The sequence below is a fragment of the Lycorma delicatula genome, chromosome 5, assembly GCF_047948215.1.
Source record: "Lycorma delicatula isolate Av1 chromosome 5, ASM4794821v1, whole genome shotgun sequence".
Taxonomy (NCBI): domain Eukaryota; kingdom Metazoa; phylum Arthropoda; class Insecta; order Hemiptera; family Fulgoridae; genus Lycorma; species Lycorma delicatula.
The window spans coordinates 18481492-18497582 of record NC_134459.1 but is presented as its reverse complement, the minus strand read 5'-3'; the positions used below and the strand labels follow the sequence as shown (position 1 = coordinate 18497582).

The 16091-nt window shown below is 31.5% G+C and overlaps 1 protein-coding gene across 3 annotated transcripts in view; it reads left to right on the top strand.

The window, feature by feature from the left end:
• The window catches only part of tinc (transmembrane protein tincar), a 907523-nt gene that overhangs the window by 264111 nt on the left and 627321 nt on the right, over window positions 1-16091 (top strand). For 2 of the 3 annotated variants that reach the window (XM_075365745.1, XM_075365746.1), the window contains one exon: window positions 379-445. The gene's annotated coding sequence lies outside the window, so the exon portion shown is untranslated. Of the gene's footprint in view, window positions 1-84; window positions 191-378; window positions 446-16091 lie in introns of those variants that run through there. The other variant, XM_075365747.1, reaches the window with a different exon arrangement.

The following is a 16091-nucleotide window of genomic DNA, read 5'->3' as shown; positions in this document are numbered from 1 at the left end:
TTGCAAGTACGCTTACACGCATGCGCGCGTGTATATATATATAAACACACATACACACACTTCCATTGACAGTTACTGTTAATTGTGCTATGCTGAATATTCTCTGTTTTTGTTGTACTGTGTATGGTTGTTGATTTGCTCTGCTGAGTTGCAAATTCAACCTGGAAGTTCAATTTAGTGTAATGGAATTGTATGTAAATGCAATATGTTATAGCTTTAAGTTTATCTTTCTATTTTATTTTTTTGTAGGTTTTTCAATTTTTATTCTATTTAAAAATAAAATAAATTGTATTTATATGAAATTAATAATTTAAATATACGCTGAAATTTAAATATATTTCTTAATAGAAATTTTATATAATTTAATTTTTGTTACAGAACGAATATTTTCATCGAAAACGAAGATAAATAAACGATGGAGGCATTTTAATCGATAAATAATAAGGTAATGAATAATTTTTTCAAAAAGTACATTTTTTTCGTAAATTTTAATATTTTTGTATTTCTGGCTTTTTTTGTTATATTGTAAATATTTATTTCTATGTTGAGTACTGTTTACCGTTCTTAACTTCATTCTTTCATTACATGTTGACGTGTTTCGAAACCACTCCATTGTCGAAACTTAATGTATTAAAGGAAGAAGAATGAACATTTTAGAAAACTTAGAAATCTTTAAATTAAAAAGTAACAGTAAAACGATCATAATTGAAGAGATCAACAATCAATTGGATTTCTTTTTCAAGAATCTCAACTTATTGAAAACAGGAAATAGATACATTTAAAAGATAAGAATAACCATTAATAACAAAAAAAAACAAAAAACGATAAGGCCAGATAAGGTATAACGTCAAATATAGGGAGGGGCGTTGATTAAACGCTGTATAAAGATTAACAGAAATTTAAACGTACCAGTGCAATATGTTTAGACAAGGAGTGGTTCTGAAAGCGTCAGCTTAATTATAATAAAAGAATGAAGCTACTCCTAAGAAAGGTAAAAATAGTACTAAACATAGAAATCATAGTGTTCTTTTGAGAAAATATAATAATAATTATTACCTTAATAACAATTTTAAATATTTATTATTATTTAACGTTTAATATTTGTGGCTTAAAGAACAAAAATAATTTGTGATTTAAATAAAATATGTAATCATCGCTGATCCATTTTAGAAACTAATTTGTTTTTATCATTTTTATTTTAATAAAGTAATCATTTTATTAATGTTCCTGTAAGCAAGCTACGAAAACATTAAGAAATCTGATAACTTTAAATACCTTGGAGAAAACAGTAATGTTAAAAATGAAAAAGAGGTTCTTAACATAAGAACAGAAAAATAGAAAAACAATTTATGTAAATGAGAATTCATGTAACAAAACTTTTTTTATCTAAAAACGTTAAATTAAAAACCTACAGTATCGAGCTTTTTATGGCACGGAAATATTACTTTTATTAGGATGTAAAGATACAATAGAAAAGTTAGAAAAAAGAATTTTTAGGAAAATATTGGTTCTAATCATTAAGCAATAGGAAAGTTACGTCATAACATCAAACTCTGAACTGTACAATTTTGTCCAAAAAAAAAAAAAACACAGAGAACTTAGGAAAAAAGCGGTACTCTTTTAATGTTCCTCTTCAGAAAATCGATAAAGAAAGATAAACTTAAATAAATACATAATTTTTTTTGGAAGATAGGAAACTGATCAAGATAAAGATTGGGGAAGACAAACTAGAAAAGATCTAGAAGTAGGAATTAAATAAGCATAGATGACTGGCAGCGGAAAAAGTAATCATTTTCCATTTAGGCATAGCAGTTTTCATATGCTAAAAATTTCCATTTTCACATTCCCACTTACTAGCTTCTTTGTAAGCTTGTGTGGTGAATTAGTTAATCAGTAAAAAAAATCATAATAATTTGATTATATAAACGTTTATATGAAGGATTAAGCTTACTAAAAAAAAAAAAAAAAACAAAACTATGATATTATTATTTTAGACATTTTTTTGTATTAGATTTAAATACAATGTGTTCAAAAAGTGACGCAACCTTAATGGAAAACGAGTAAGTTACAATAGTTGTTGTAAGTGGCCTTCATAATGCGATTCACATAATTGAATACGACGTTGCACTCTCTTAAATACATGTAACGTTTGTTGGGGAATTGCAGGATACATCGTTTCAATTTCCTGCAATTCGGGAATGGTGTGAAAAATTTTGTAAATAGCATCCTTAAGTTATCCCCCCCCCAAGAAAAGATCAGGAGTGGGTAAATCAGGAGACCGAGGGAACCACAACCTCGACGAAATCACTTGTCCATGAAAACATTGATCCAAGAAAATCATAGTGTTGTTGGCTATATGAGTCATAGCATTTTCCTGCTGAAACCACATGTATTTTAGCCAGTCTGCAGGCATAGTGTTTACAGATTGATTCACCATCTGTATGTAGCGCTCACTGCTCACTCTGCCGTGAAAGAATATCATGAAGATTCGTCTACGTGACACTGCACATCAAACACCCACTTTTTGTACGTTCAGAGGACACTCGTGCAGCTGATATGGAATTTTCATATACCAAATGCGTGAATTCTGTACATTCATCCGTATCCATCAAGGTGGAATCGTACCTTGTCAGATCAAAACCAATCATTGAGTTTTTCTCCATCTGGTGTTACAAATGACATGAGTCGCTGACAGAAAACTACACATTTTTTGCAGTGTTTGCAGATAACAACTCGTGAACAACACAATTTCTGTAAGGATGCATCTTTAAATACTTGCGCGATGTGTATGGGCACTACCATCAGAGAGAACAGACTGGCTAAATAGGCGTCGCACCTACTTTCTTTGGAGTAACAGAATATGTAGCTTGCACATCGATCAACTTTTCTGGTGTTAGGACTTTTGGTCGACCACTATTAGCTGTATGTGCCGCATTTACTGTCTCTTGGAACTTGTACAGCCGCTTGATGGAGGACTGGTACATTCACACCAGAATTTTCCCTGAAGGAATTCTAGGTCTCGGCATAACTGATACATATTATATACTATGAGATAATGAATATTCTCTGCTGCATTGTATATCCCATTTTTCCTCAGTTAAACCTGTAGAAAAAGAAGGAAACTTTCTTCCATAAGTTTGCGTCCCTTTTTGAACATTCTGTAGGTAAACCTATCGAGGTACTTTCTGAATTTCTTTTTGAATTCCTTTTTTCTATTTTCACCTGGCCAGTTAGTATTCGCTTCGATATTCTTTTCTCAGTCAATCTTTTTATAGCGTTAATCAATTTGTCTTTTTTCCAATGGACTTACTGGAAAATTTCCCATTCTCCCTGTGCTCATGTTATTTTGTAACTTGTATACGCTATTCTACGGAAGGTTTAGATGAGCTTTGGAAGCGGCACTTATGGCCATATGTTCAACAGGTTAACAGGTTGATAATTCTGAGGAAAACCTTTGATAATCTACAGGAAGTATGTTCTTTTTCTACTATAAATATTTTCCATTCTCTTCACACTTAGATATTATGAATATACATCACTCTCTCGCCTTGAAAAATAAAGTTTTTTGTGCTGTATTTTCTGAATCTTTGATTACTCAAAATTTATTTTTGATGCCCTTAACAGATGGTTTGTGTTATTCCAAGTGCAACTATAACATCCACCGGGTGGTCTAGTGGCGAACGCGTCTTCATAAGTCAGCTGAATTTGATGTCGAGACTTAACAACATTCAAATCCTAGTTAATTTTATACGTATTTGAATACTAGATCGTGGATACCGGTGCTCTTTGCGGTTGAATTTCATTTAACCACACATTTCAGTACAAGACTACACTTCATTTATACTCATACTTATCATCCTCTGAAGTAATACCTGACGGTTATTCCCGGTGGCAAAACAGAAAAAAAAGTACAACTATAACAAAGAATTTGTTTATTAATTTACTTAATGTTGTTATAATAGAGATTTAGATTTCCTTTTTTGTATTGCATTAACTTATTTTACATTTATCTTCTTTTTTTTATTTTCATTTATTGTATTATTGCTGTCACTCCTCAGGCCAGTAATATGATCATGATTTATAGTATAGTATGTGATTTGTATTCAGGAGGACATATTTATTATTATTAACTGAATTATAAATTGTTCAGCCAAAAAACTTTACTGTATTATGTTTTGTTTACGTTTAATTATTAACGAACCAACATTTTTATACAGATTTCATTATTTTATATAATCTAAATTACCTAATATTGTATTGTATTTCTTTTGTTAGCTTACTTATTTACAAAATAATAATACGTTTCTGTTTTTATTATGTTATTATTATTAATTTATTGTACTGAATTCATCAGTAATTTTATTGGATGAATATTTTGAATTTTACTTATTGTTATTCTCTCTATGGATATTTGTAATTTAATTTTATTATTTTGAGGTACATCATTTTTTCATACATTTTTTTTGTATTATATTTTCTGTACACAAAAGTGATGGATAATTCAATTATTTGTTTAAAGGGTATTTACATTATTGTACTGTATAAGCCCCCTCCTTCATGCATTAAGCTAACACGACATGCTAAATTAGAGAACAACATAACAACATATGGGAATAATTTTATTTAGGAATATATACTTGTCACATAAATAAATTTGTGCGTGCGTATAATCGCTTATATGTGGACGAGTGCTTGTATGCGTTTATTTAGGAATATTCGTGGATTTAAATGCTGGAGTGTTAAATAACAAATTGAAACCCTATTGAAATTGTAACGTTATTTGCCGTCAATCCTACTCTCCTTTATCAGGATCTGTTAATCATATTCCGTACTAGTATAATATGCTATGAAATTGGAATATTACGTATTACGTCAGTATTACGTATTACTGATAGCCAGGGATAATGTAAAGCTTCACGTTATTAGATCTAACATTACGCTTGCGTTCAGTGCATTAACCGTGAAAGTGCTCGAAGCATAGTAACGTATCTCTGGTAGTAATATACTACTGGTCTAGATAATTTAAATTATACCGTACGTAGTAAATTGTTGAAATACCTATTATTTATTTATATTTTAATTAAAATTAAGCTATTGTATAACAGGCTCCAAATATTATGTTCATTTTAATAAAATGTGTTCTAACTTCTTAAATCTAAATTATTTTTATGTTTTCATTAAAGCAAAAGAAGTTATAAGTTACCCCTTCCATAAAGGAGAGATAGCGTTTCAATCTTTCATCCAGAAATACCTACTTTTGAATCCCAGTCAAGGATGTCATATTTTATGTTCTTCAAATCTCCATACTTCATTCTCTCTGAAAGTGATTTTAAAAGAAAATTCGGCTAAAATATTTTAATTTCTCTTTATAAAATTTCAGCATTGAAACCTTTTTAAGTTGTTTAATTTTAAAGGAAATTAGAAATTATGGTATTTTCTTGTTTTATACTATATAAACGACATAAACTATCCGATGAAACTTATAAATTTAAGAAAAAATAATGTTGAACGATATAAAATATTTGCATTTAAAAATAATTGGAAATTTCTTTTAATATTTTAAAAATATGTTAAATTTTTAAAATATTAATTTTGATTTTATGCGTAGAGTGTATAACCATTACATTTTTTTTAATCCATTATTTTTTAAAAGATTCAAAGAAAAGAGAAAACTCATTCTCCGGTTAGTATTCTTACTTCCTTGTACGAAGTAAAGCAAGTATTGTGATCACGAAAAATTTTGGTTTTCTGATTTCAACGGAAATATCCATTTTCACCACCCTCTGAATCCATTTTGACTAGTTTCGGCGTGACGTCTGTACGTACGTAGGTATGTATCATCTTCATTTATCCTCTGAAGTATTATCTGAACGGTAGTTACCGGAGGCTAAACAGGAAAAAGATAAGATAAGGTATGTATAACTCAAAAACGATTAGCCGTAGGGTGTTGAAATTTTGGATTTAGTACTGTTATAACATCTAGTTGTGTACCTTCCCATTTGATTGCAATCGACTGAACCGAAATATCCAAAAAAGCCCAAAATCCCCCAAAAATTGTATTTTAGATTTTTCCTTAACTGCAGTAATAAGCTCTCATTGAGTGCTTTTCAAGGATATATCACTGGTTATATATCAAGGTTATTTTCACTGGTTCCCGAGTTATAGCCAAATAAAACTTTAATTAATGAAATATTTGGATATTTGGAAATGCACATCAGTTCGAATCAGACTTCATCTCCTTTTTTTTAGCTTTTTTTTCAATTTAAATATATTGATTTATTAATAATTAACTTCTGATTGTAAAAAAATTTTACCATAAATGATAATTCAATAACAATAAAATATATATATATGAAAAAATATGAGACGTTATTAATAAAGTAAAATTTTATGTACTTTTCATTTTAAAAAAAAGAAAAGTAATTTAATAGGCGTACAAAGAAGTCATGCGATGTCCACATCAGATTTTTTTTGGGGTGGGAAAGTACCTCATAGCGCTTTAGGAAATTTCTTTTAGATAAATAAAAGCTTTATTAACGTAAAAAATAAGTAATCTATCTCTCAGTTTGAACATTTAAAAAAATAATAAAAATGTTAAAAAACCAACGATGAAAATGCTTAAAAAAATGTGAAATAAATAAATAACTGTATTTTTACCTTATAATCCTCTGTGACATTGTTTTTAAAACAATAAAATTTATGATTTTTATTAACCATCGTGCGTGACTACGATGATAACTAAACCTTATCTATGCAGTCTACGGGTCACGCACGACGGTTAATCAAAATTTTAGATTTTATTGTCTTAAAAACAATATCACAATGTCACAGAGGATTATAAGGTAAAAATTTAGAGTTATTTAATTATTTAACTTTTAAGATTTTTTTGTTGTAGGTTTTTTAAATTTAATTTTTTATTTATTACTATTTAAGGATTAGTAAGGCCTGTGCCTAACAATGGGACGTTTATAGGTTGACGGTGATGATGAAAGTTTATTATACTTGACCAGCGCAAATTATTTAATAATCAACACAATAATGTAGCCTTGCTGGAGTTAGAAAGACTTTGTGTAACCTAGCTTTGCGCGTTACATTAGCGATACATTGAAAAGCCGTTTTGAAGAAATATATCTACTGCAGCGCCCCCTGGTGGCTAATAACCGTAAAACTAATCTAAGAATCTGCTTTGAGATGATACCTACGTAATGGAGAAACCGCATAGAAATCGATCCAGCAGTTTTTGAGGAAAACGGTATCAGACATACACACAACCTCTTCCCCAAACGCATATACCGTCTTCGTTCCGTCGTGGCTAAATAATAAAACTCGTTATTATTGCTCACTGATAAATTGTTATTGCAAATAAAGTACGATTATAGCTTAAGTTAATGTAATTTTAATATTCAAAGTACTTTCACATGAAAATTCGCCATAAAAAAAGGGTAAAATAATAATAATAATTGTGATAACACGTTTCTGTACTCAAGAGAGAGCGTTAGCTTTTGTCCAACTGTAATACAGTGCGGTCGCAAGTTACTGTGCACTGTAATTATGGATGTATAATGACGAAACTTTCTGAATTATTCCTTTGTATTTCTATATCATTATTTTATACAATCAGATATTAAAATAACTGGTAATAGTTTATAAAGAAGATGTTGAAAATAACCTTCATAATATCAATACTATATTGCACACGTTTCAATTTGTTTTCAAACACTTTAACCATCTTCTGTATTGGAATGTCTCGTATGTATGCCATTATTGCATATTTTAGTTCGTTAATCGTGAGTGGTCACGTCATACTGCTGGTTTGGTTACGATACACTGCTTGTTTCACTGCCTTCCATTGAAAATAATCAGGGAGTCAGATTGGGCGATCGTGTATGCCACAAACTCCTCGAAATGATTCGTTCACAAAAGCCATTTCTTGAGAAAGTAATTGACTTGTTATCTATGTGCGCTGTGGCGTCATCTTATTGTAACCAATCGTGATTGATTTCCACTTCTGTTAACTAACTAATAAAGTTTGTTTAAAGCAGCATAATAACGATCAGTATCAACTGTACTTTAAAAAAATATTGGACTAACAATGTGCGTTCGATTAACACCGACCCAAACTCTAATTTTAGTATCATGTGAAAATTTTTTATAATTAATGGGGTTAATTGTTGATCGCAGTCGAGTATTTCTGAATTAATATACCATCCTAGATGAAACTACGCTTCATCTCTAAAAAACATAATTTGAGGATATCTATGGATTTTTGGTAAATAGAACGTTTAAAGTGTTGACAATATTTAGCCTTTGGTATGATCTGTTGGTTTCAGTTCTTGAAAACACATTTCTTTCTAGCGGAAAAGTTTCAGTTCTTTTCTTACAGCTTTATGTGCGGTAACAAGTCACGTATCGTACTCTTATAACGAACCCACAGGGCAACCAACTTAATCCAGAAGGAACAGAATGCACATCATAATTCTAAAGTATACTACACAGCGACTTTCCGACCGCGCTGTATTATTATCTTTACTTTTTTGTAATTATTATGAATACCTTTTTTATTATAGACGCTGCTGTACTTCTTTCTTTTTTCCTGTTTAGCCTCCGGGAATTAACGTTTTTAGCTGTTACTTCAGAGGATGAATGAGGATGATATGTATGACTGTAAATGAAGTGTAAGTGTAGTCTTGTACAATCTCAGTTCGACTGTTCCTGAGATGTGTGGTTAATTGAAACCCATCACCAAAGAACACCGGTATCCACGATCTACTATTTAAATCCATATAAAAGTATTTATATCCATATAAACTGCCTTTACTAGTACTTGAACGCTGTAACTCTCGACTTCTAAATCAGCTGATTTGGGAAGACGCGTTCACCACTAGACCAACCCGGTGGGTTACGTAGCTGTACTTAAAAAAAATTAAATTAACGATTTTTTTTCTTTAAATATGCATTAAAAACTAAAAATATACTATGCTCTCAGTCTTTTTTTAGTTTCGATTTTATGTATTTTTCAAGTTTATTTTATTATTTATCAATATAAAACCTTTAAAAAAATACATTAATTTATATTCAACTTTGATTGGGGGTCAGTTTCTTCACTTAATATAAAAAATAAATAAAAATATAAAACTATAATTCCAAAGAAAAATTTAAGAAAAACTTCTGCCGTAAATAAAAAGGACATTTTTATCGAGGAATCAGCACAATATATATCGTAACTAAAAATAATCTTCTTATCGATTACGATGTGATAAATATTGTTACAAATTTTCAAATATTTTTGAATTATTTGGGATCAAATTTCATGTTTTATATTCTTACCTTCTTGGTTTTTATCAGGGACGGATCCAGGGGGTCATGCTCCGCCCCTCCAAGGCCCGAAGGAATTTTGTAAACCCAGATGGAAAGAATTGAAATATTTTACAAAACAAGCAGTTGCAAGTTGCAACCCTGTAATTAAGGTGAATAATATATATTTTTAGTTACGTGTACGAAGTAAAGGAAGTATTGTGATCGCGAAAAATTTTGATTTTCAGATTTTAACGAAAATATCCATTTTGACCAGTTTCGACGTGACGTCTGTACGTACGTAGATGTGTATCTTGCATAATACATAAACGATTACCCATGATGTTGAAATTTTGAATTTAGGATTGTTGTAACATCTAGTTATGTACCTCCTCTTTTGGTTGTAATCGACCTAACCAAATGTGTACAATAAGCCCAAAATCCAAAAAACATTTGGATTTTGGATTTCTTCTTAACTGCATTAATAAGCCCTGAGAGATTTTCAACGATATATCATAAGTGGTACTTATTTTCACTGGTTCCAGAGCCAAATAAACCTTTGCCAATTAATGAAATATTTGGATCTTGCAAGTGGAGACACATCGGTTCGATTCAGACTTCATCTCCTTTTTTAACTTTTTTTAAATTTAAATATGTTTATTTATTTATTATTAACATCTGATTATAAAAAAGGTTTTACGATAAATAATAATTCAATAATAACAATAAAAAAAAAATATGAAAAAATATCAGAAGTTGTTAATGAAATAAAATTTTATGTACTTCTCATTTTTTAAATATGTCTACATGTAATTTAATAGGCGTACAAGGAAGTTATGTGATATCCACATCAGATTTTTGTTAATGAGCAATTAAGTGAGGCTGACGTTTTTTTCTCTAAGTCAGTTATTCCCAAACTTTTCCGTGTCGCGGTATCCTTTTTTTATTAAAATTTTTCAATGGCGCCGCACTCTAAGTAAAACGTATGACTACTCGTAAGTACGAGATAAAAAAAAAATAAAACTCGTATATCTTCATTATTTTTTTATTTTATTGACATTATATAAATAATTATAAAACTATTGGTTCAACTAATTATGAAGCTTTTACAATATTTCGCGGCGCCCCTGTGAAGAGGCAATGGCTCCCCGGGATCGCGGCGCGCATCCTTTGGGAATCACTGCTTTAATTCATATTTCTAACGACATGCAAATTGATATAAATCGCTTTATCGATTAGTATGCAAAGATCATCGGGATGAATTTATTTTGTAAAAAAATTATTGTATAAAATAAAATGTGTAAAATTTTGGATAGTAATGGATTAATAATAAATGCTGAAATGAATGAACAAATAAATCTCAGCTTAATTTAAATCTTCATCTTATTAATTTTTATCCCATCTTATACAGGGTCATTCACGGGAACCGGATGTTTTTAAAATAATCATAAAAAATTGAATATTTACTTTAAAAAAGTTTTATTGGTACTGTAAAACTTGTTAAATCAAAGCATTTGTTACTTACTCATGTACGAAAAATTATGTCCAGCAGGTGATGTCCATTTTGGGCAATACATTGTTGTAGCCTTTCGCGGTAACTGGCCTCAATTCTTTGCAGCATGTCTACATCAATCTGGGTGACGTGATGACGAATTGCGATCTTCAGGTCCTCCATTGTACGCGGTTTATTGCCATACACGCGCGATTTCAGAAACCCCCACAGAAAAAATCACAACTACTCAAGTCGGGGGACCGAGGGGCCAAGAAATGTCGCCCAAGAAATAAACAAGTTACGTAGAACAGCAATCGTTGCCCTCGCTGTGTGCGCCGTAGCTCCATCCTGCTGGAACACATTTTGAAAATCGATTCCCCGGTTTCGTAACTCAGGGATGAAAAACGTATTCAACATCGCAATGTAACGATCAGCTGTTACAGTTACGGTAGCGTCATTTTCTTCAAAAAAATACGGTCCAATAACACCGACCTTTCCTGTTGCACACCAGACAGTCACCTTTGGGTTATGAAGTGGTCTGTCGTGAAGCTGATGTGGGTTTCTTTTTGTCCAATACCGGCAATTCTGTTTGTTGACGAAGCCATTCAGATGAAAATGGGCTTCGTCACTCATTAACAATAACAAATTTTCATTTTCTTCAAAAATGGTAAGCATTTGTCGACATAATTGTAATCGCTGCGTGAAATCTTGCTCGTTTAACTGCTGCACGACGGCTATCTTGTAAGGATGGAAATGCAGGTCTGTACACAGAATTCGTCTTACCGTACTTGTGCTCATTTAAAGCGTAGCTGAATGCCTCTGAATAGAGCGGCGTGGGCTTCTGACAATGGCTTCCCTTACTCGCTCGATGTTCTCCGGAGTGCTAGCAGTTCGTCGGGGAGCCGGTAGTTTTTTCTTCAATATTGAACCACTTGTTCGAAGGTTGTTTACCCATCGCAATATTGTGTTACGAGAAGGGACACTTGCATTACTATGGATATTAAACTGACGGCGGAAATCTCGCTGAACAGCAGTTACGGATTTGTCATTTCGTACAAAACTGTCATACGCGTACAGGCGTTGGTCTAGCGTCCACACCTCCATCTCAACGACTAAAATGTAAATGCTATGAACAAAGGAAACGTCAGACACCAGCCACGTGCCCCTCCCACTACGAACGCCCGAGTACAATCCACTTCAAAAACATCCGGTTCCCGTGAATGATCCAGTATTATATAATTTTCATTATTTGAGTAGCAGTTTTGAGTAAAGTTGTTAGGACTATACAGTCCGAACTTAAAGTTAATTTAGCTTCTGGAGTCCCCGTAAGGGTCACTTGGAATAACTTACAGCTAAAATTTTATAAATCGAATTAAAATTGAAGAATCTTAAGCAGTTTTTTGGTTTTTCCGAAACCGTCCCTTTTTACCTCCTTTACAAAAATATTAATGACTGGTTAAACGATTTTTCGTGTTTAAAAATAATTCAGAATTTTAAATATATCCAGTAAGACTGTATGAAATATATATCCAACGCAGTTAGAAGGGAGTAGGAAAATTTGATCCCTTACCCCTAGTGCCCCCCCCCCCAAATTGAGTTTCTGGATCCGTCCGTGGTTCTTATACAATTTATTCGTATATATGACGATATCAAATAAGCGGTTAATAAATGCTGATTAAAAATGACGTAACGGGTTTCTTTGCAAATCTTTACGTTTTAGGATCCAAGTACTTCACATAGTACAAAAATCTTATATACGTACGTGTATCAAACTCCCTTTGGGCTTATATCTCAGGATTGATTGAACCGATTTTCTTCAAATCTGGCTTAAATATTTTTCTATATATGGCGCATTGATCATATTAATTTTTTTTCAAAATTCGTTAATGGGGTGGTGGAATTTTGGGAAAAAATCAATTTCGACTTTCATCAGAAGCAATTTAGAGAAAACTTTATTAAAGCAGATTTTTTAACTACAATGGATTAAAAAATAATAACATTAATTTTTTTTTTAATTCGACCCCCACCTCTTAAAATTGAAATACATGTTTTTTGTTCTTTTGTTCTATCTTCGGTTTAAATATTTTTCAAAGTTTATATTTCATATATAGAGCTACCAAGAATGTCTAAAAATTGTAAAATTATATACCCCCGTATCTAAAATGCAAAAAAAAAGGTTTTTGAAAATTCTATTTTTAACCTTAATTGAAGTGGGTGTTAGATTTAGAGAAAATTTTACTTATTCAAATTGGTTAAGCGCGTAATCTTTATTCTTTATATGAATATTTCTAGAAAACTTTTTCTTAAAATTTATTTTGTTCTTTTTTTTTTTTTTTTTTTTATTAATAATTGTGTATTTTATTTTTGTTATAAGTATAAATTTTTAGTTTTATATTATTTAAGACTATGTCATGTTAAGAACATTTACATAAAAAATATGTAAAAAAGAAAATATTTTAAAAGCTACTCTTATATTAAATGCAATAAAAGTAGAAAATAAAAAAATATGTAAAAAATGTTTAAAACCAAAAAATTAAACGCATTAAAAGGTTTAAACATTTTTAAAACCACTCTTAAATTAAATGCAATAAAAGGTAAAAAATAATTTTAGGACGATATCTCAGCATGAATTTGTCAATAACCTTTGATAGTGTGTGTAAGATTATGTAAAAGTCAAAGCTTCAAATTAAATTTTATGTTTTGCCAATTTTTTTCATATGCGTGATGAATGGTTTAAAGAGTGGGGGTGCTTTGATCTGAGCACCCCCACTCTTTAGGTAGAAATTTGTTTTTCGATGTAAAACGAAGAAACTGGGTTTGGGAGCTGTAGAATGTTTTTTTTGGGTGGCAGGAGTCGGATGACGGTCACCCCAATTTTTCAAAAATTTGGGGGGTTGGATTTTGGGTTTGGTTTGCGGTGGTAGCCGCGTTGGAAGAGGGCCCAAAACGGATACAATACAAAACAGATCCGGGATTGGTCGTTCCCGAGATATAGCACAAAATATGCATGTAAACGAGGTTACGTAAGTTCAAGGGGAGTTTTTTTTCACTTAGCAACTTAGGGGTATCTTAGCAACTTGAAAATTTTGCTAAAATGTGTTGTCATCAAGAGCAAACCTGTATGCAAAATTTCAGAGCGAATGGATAAGCGGAAGTGCTTCAAAATTTGACTGAAAGGTTCCGTACTATGAATCTTACATACATAGTCCATTGGGGAGTTAATAGAAGAGTAGTAAAAATTTGGTTAACGAAACTGTTTCTGTTTGTGTTAGTACATTTTTTCGTTGTTTTATGAACAAAAGAAGAGGTTAGTTTATTATAAACATATTATAAGTCAGACCCTTCATGTTTGAGTTGTAAAACAATGAAAACGTTGTACGAGCTACTGTATGAATTGACCGACTTATCCGGGAAAATCGTGCAATACTTTGCCAGATTTTTTTTAAAGTGGCAAGGAACTGACATCTTCTCCTCTTCTTTTACATATTTATTTAAACTTCAATACTGCTTAGGCTTTGTATAACTTTTAAACTAATATTTTTTCAGGTTTAGAACAGCTGTTATCGGATTCAAAACTTGTTAATTATTAAATAGTAATATAATCGTTTTGTTATATCTCGTACATCTCTTGTAAATTATCATTAGGATTAATGAAATTAATTGAACTGAGTCAAGATAGCTCAATAAAAGAGCGCTGAATTTTTTATCGATTTGTTCGATATTTCTTTTTGACACTGTATTTTCAGCACGTACTAGTAGTTTACTGTTAGAAAATACATTTATCAAAACGGAACAATCTGAAGTGACGTATGGAGGTAACCCTCAATAGATACATCTTTTTCTAAACAGATAAAAAGAGGAAAGTTCTTCCTGTTACTAAATCTTACATAGAAACAATAAAACACTAATAAATACAATGAAAAAACTTTATTGACTGTCTTATAATCTAAATAGGACTCCTAATTCTATCTTCTAATGTCTTTGCTTTTATAAAATATTTATGGCCGGATGATTAGTATTATAATTTTTTTCAGAATTAAACAAAAAAATTCTAAATTGTAAAATTTTCTTTAGTTTTCTTCATTTTCCTTAAACTGGTGAGGACCATAACAGCGATGGTTTTTTAGGGGTGGAGAAATTCATTACTATTTAGGATTATTTTATTTTTATGAAGAGATCACGATACAAACATATAAATTATCTGGCAGTAAATCTATTGGACAACAGCGATGATATCAGGCGACTGAAATGTTTCTATGCGCTGGATCTGGGAGATGTAATCCCGGAGGAGTGTTATCTCATTCCCAGGATCCACGCTCGATCTCATGTCAAGATTCAACCTGAAAGTCAGAAACCTTTCCCAAGGTTCCTTCTTGGGTTCCTTCTTGGGAGAAGGAACCTTGGAGTGGAAACCCTGGATGAGTGTGTCACTTGCATGAGAACATCTCTTTGATAGTCTACGAATCATAATTACTTCTATTTACTGCCAAATATTTATTTTATTTATAGTATTGTTTTCATGCATTGGTATTGATGACATTGTTTTTATTACTTACCCATCTAGATAGCGTTATAACAGAGCTATAGCTCTAGAAGGGAAAGTATTGTAATCGGACAAATTTGGACATATGCGGTTTTCACCGGATCTTGACGTTCCCATACCTGAGGAACCCAAAAATAACCAAAAAACTGGATGAAAATTTTCCTAATATTAATGTTCGTATGTACAAGTTTATGTTCGATTTTGGCCTCTAAATCACCTTCAATCTCCAGAACTACTGGACCGATTTGACCAAATTGACCAAACCTGGTCAATTCCTTTTATACATGGAGCATTGATGCAATTAAATTTTCAACTTAAAACGTCAAGGAGGTGAGACTGTAAAACAAGGTCATCCTCAGTATCTCGAAATTTCGCCTAATTAAGGTCATATTTTTCTTAGACTTATTTGTTAACAATTAAAACATAACAATATTTGCAATAGAGTTTTTTTTGCAAAATCGCACCGCCACCCGCAAAAATGCAGTAGAATTAAACAAATGAATAATATTTAAATTATAAAAAAGTAACTTGGTCTGGAAGGTTCTCGAGATCACCCCCGTCGACTCGGTACCTGGTGCGTTAAGCCTTGCGTCTGCCGACGGTATAAACGAAATTTGTTCTATGTAAGTTGTGAAAATGCAATAGTTTAGTTAGTGCCGAACATCGCCGCTAGTACCGTCATACCTCACGAATTAAATACACTATGCGCGCGTGCTTTAGTTAGAATCATTGAATTAAATAAACGAAAAGATATTATATTTA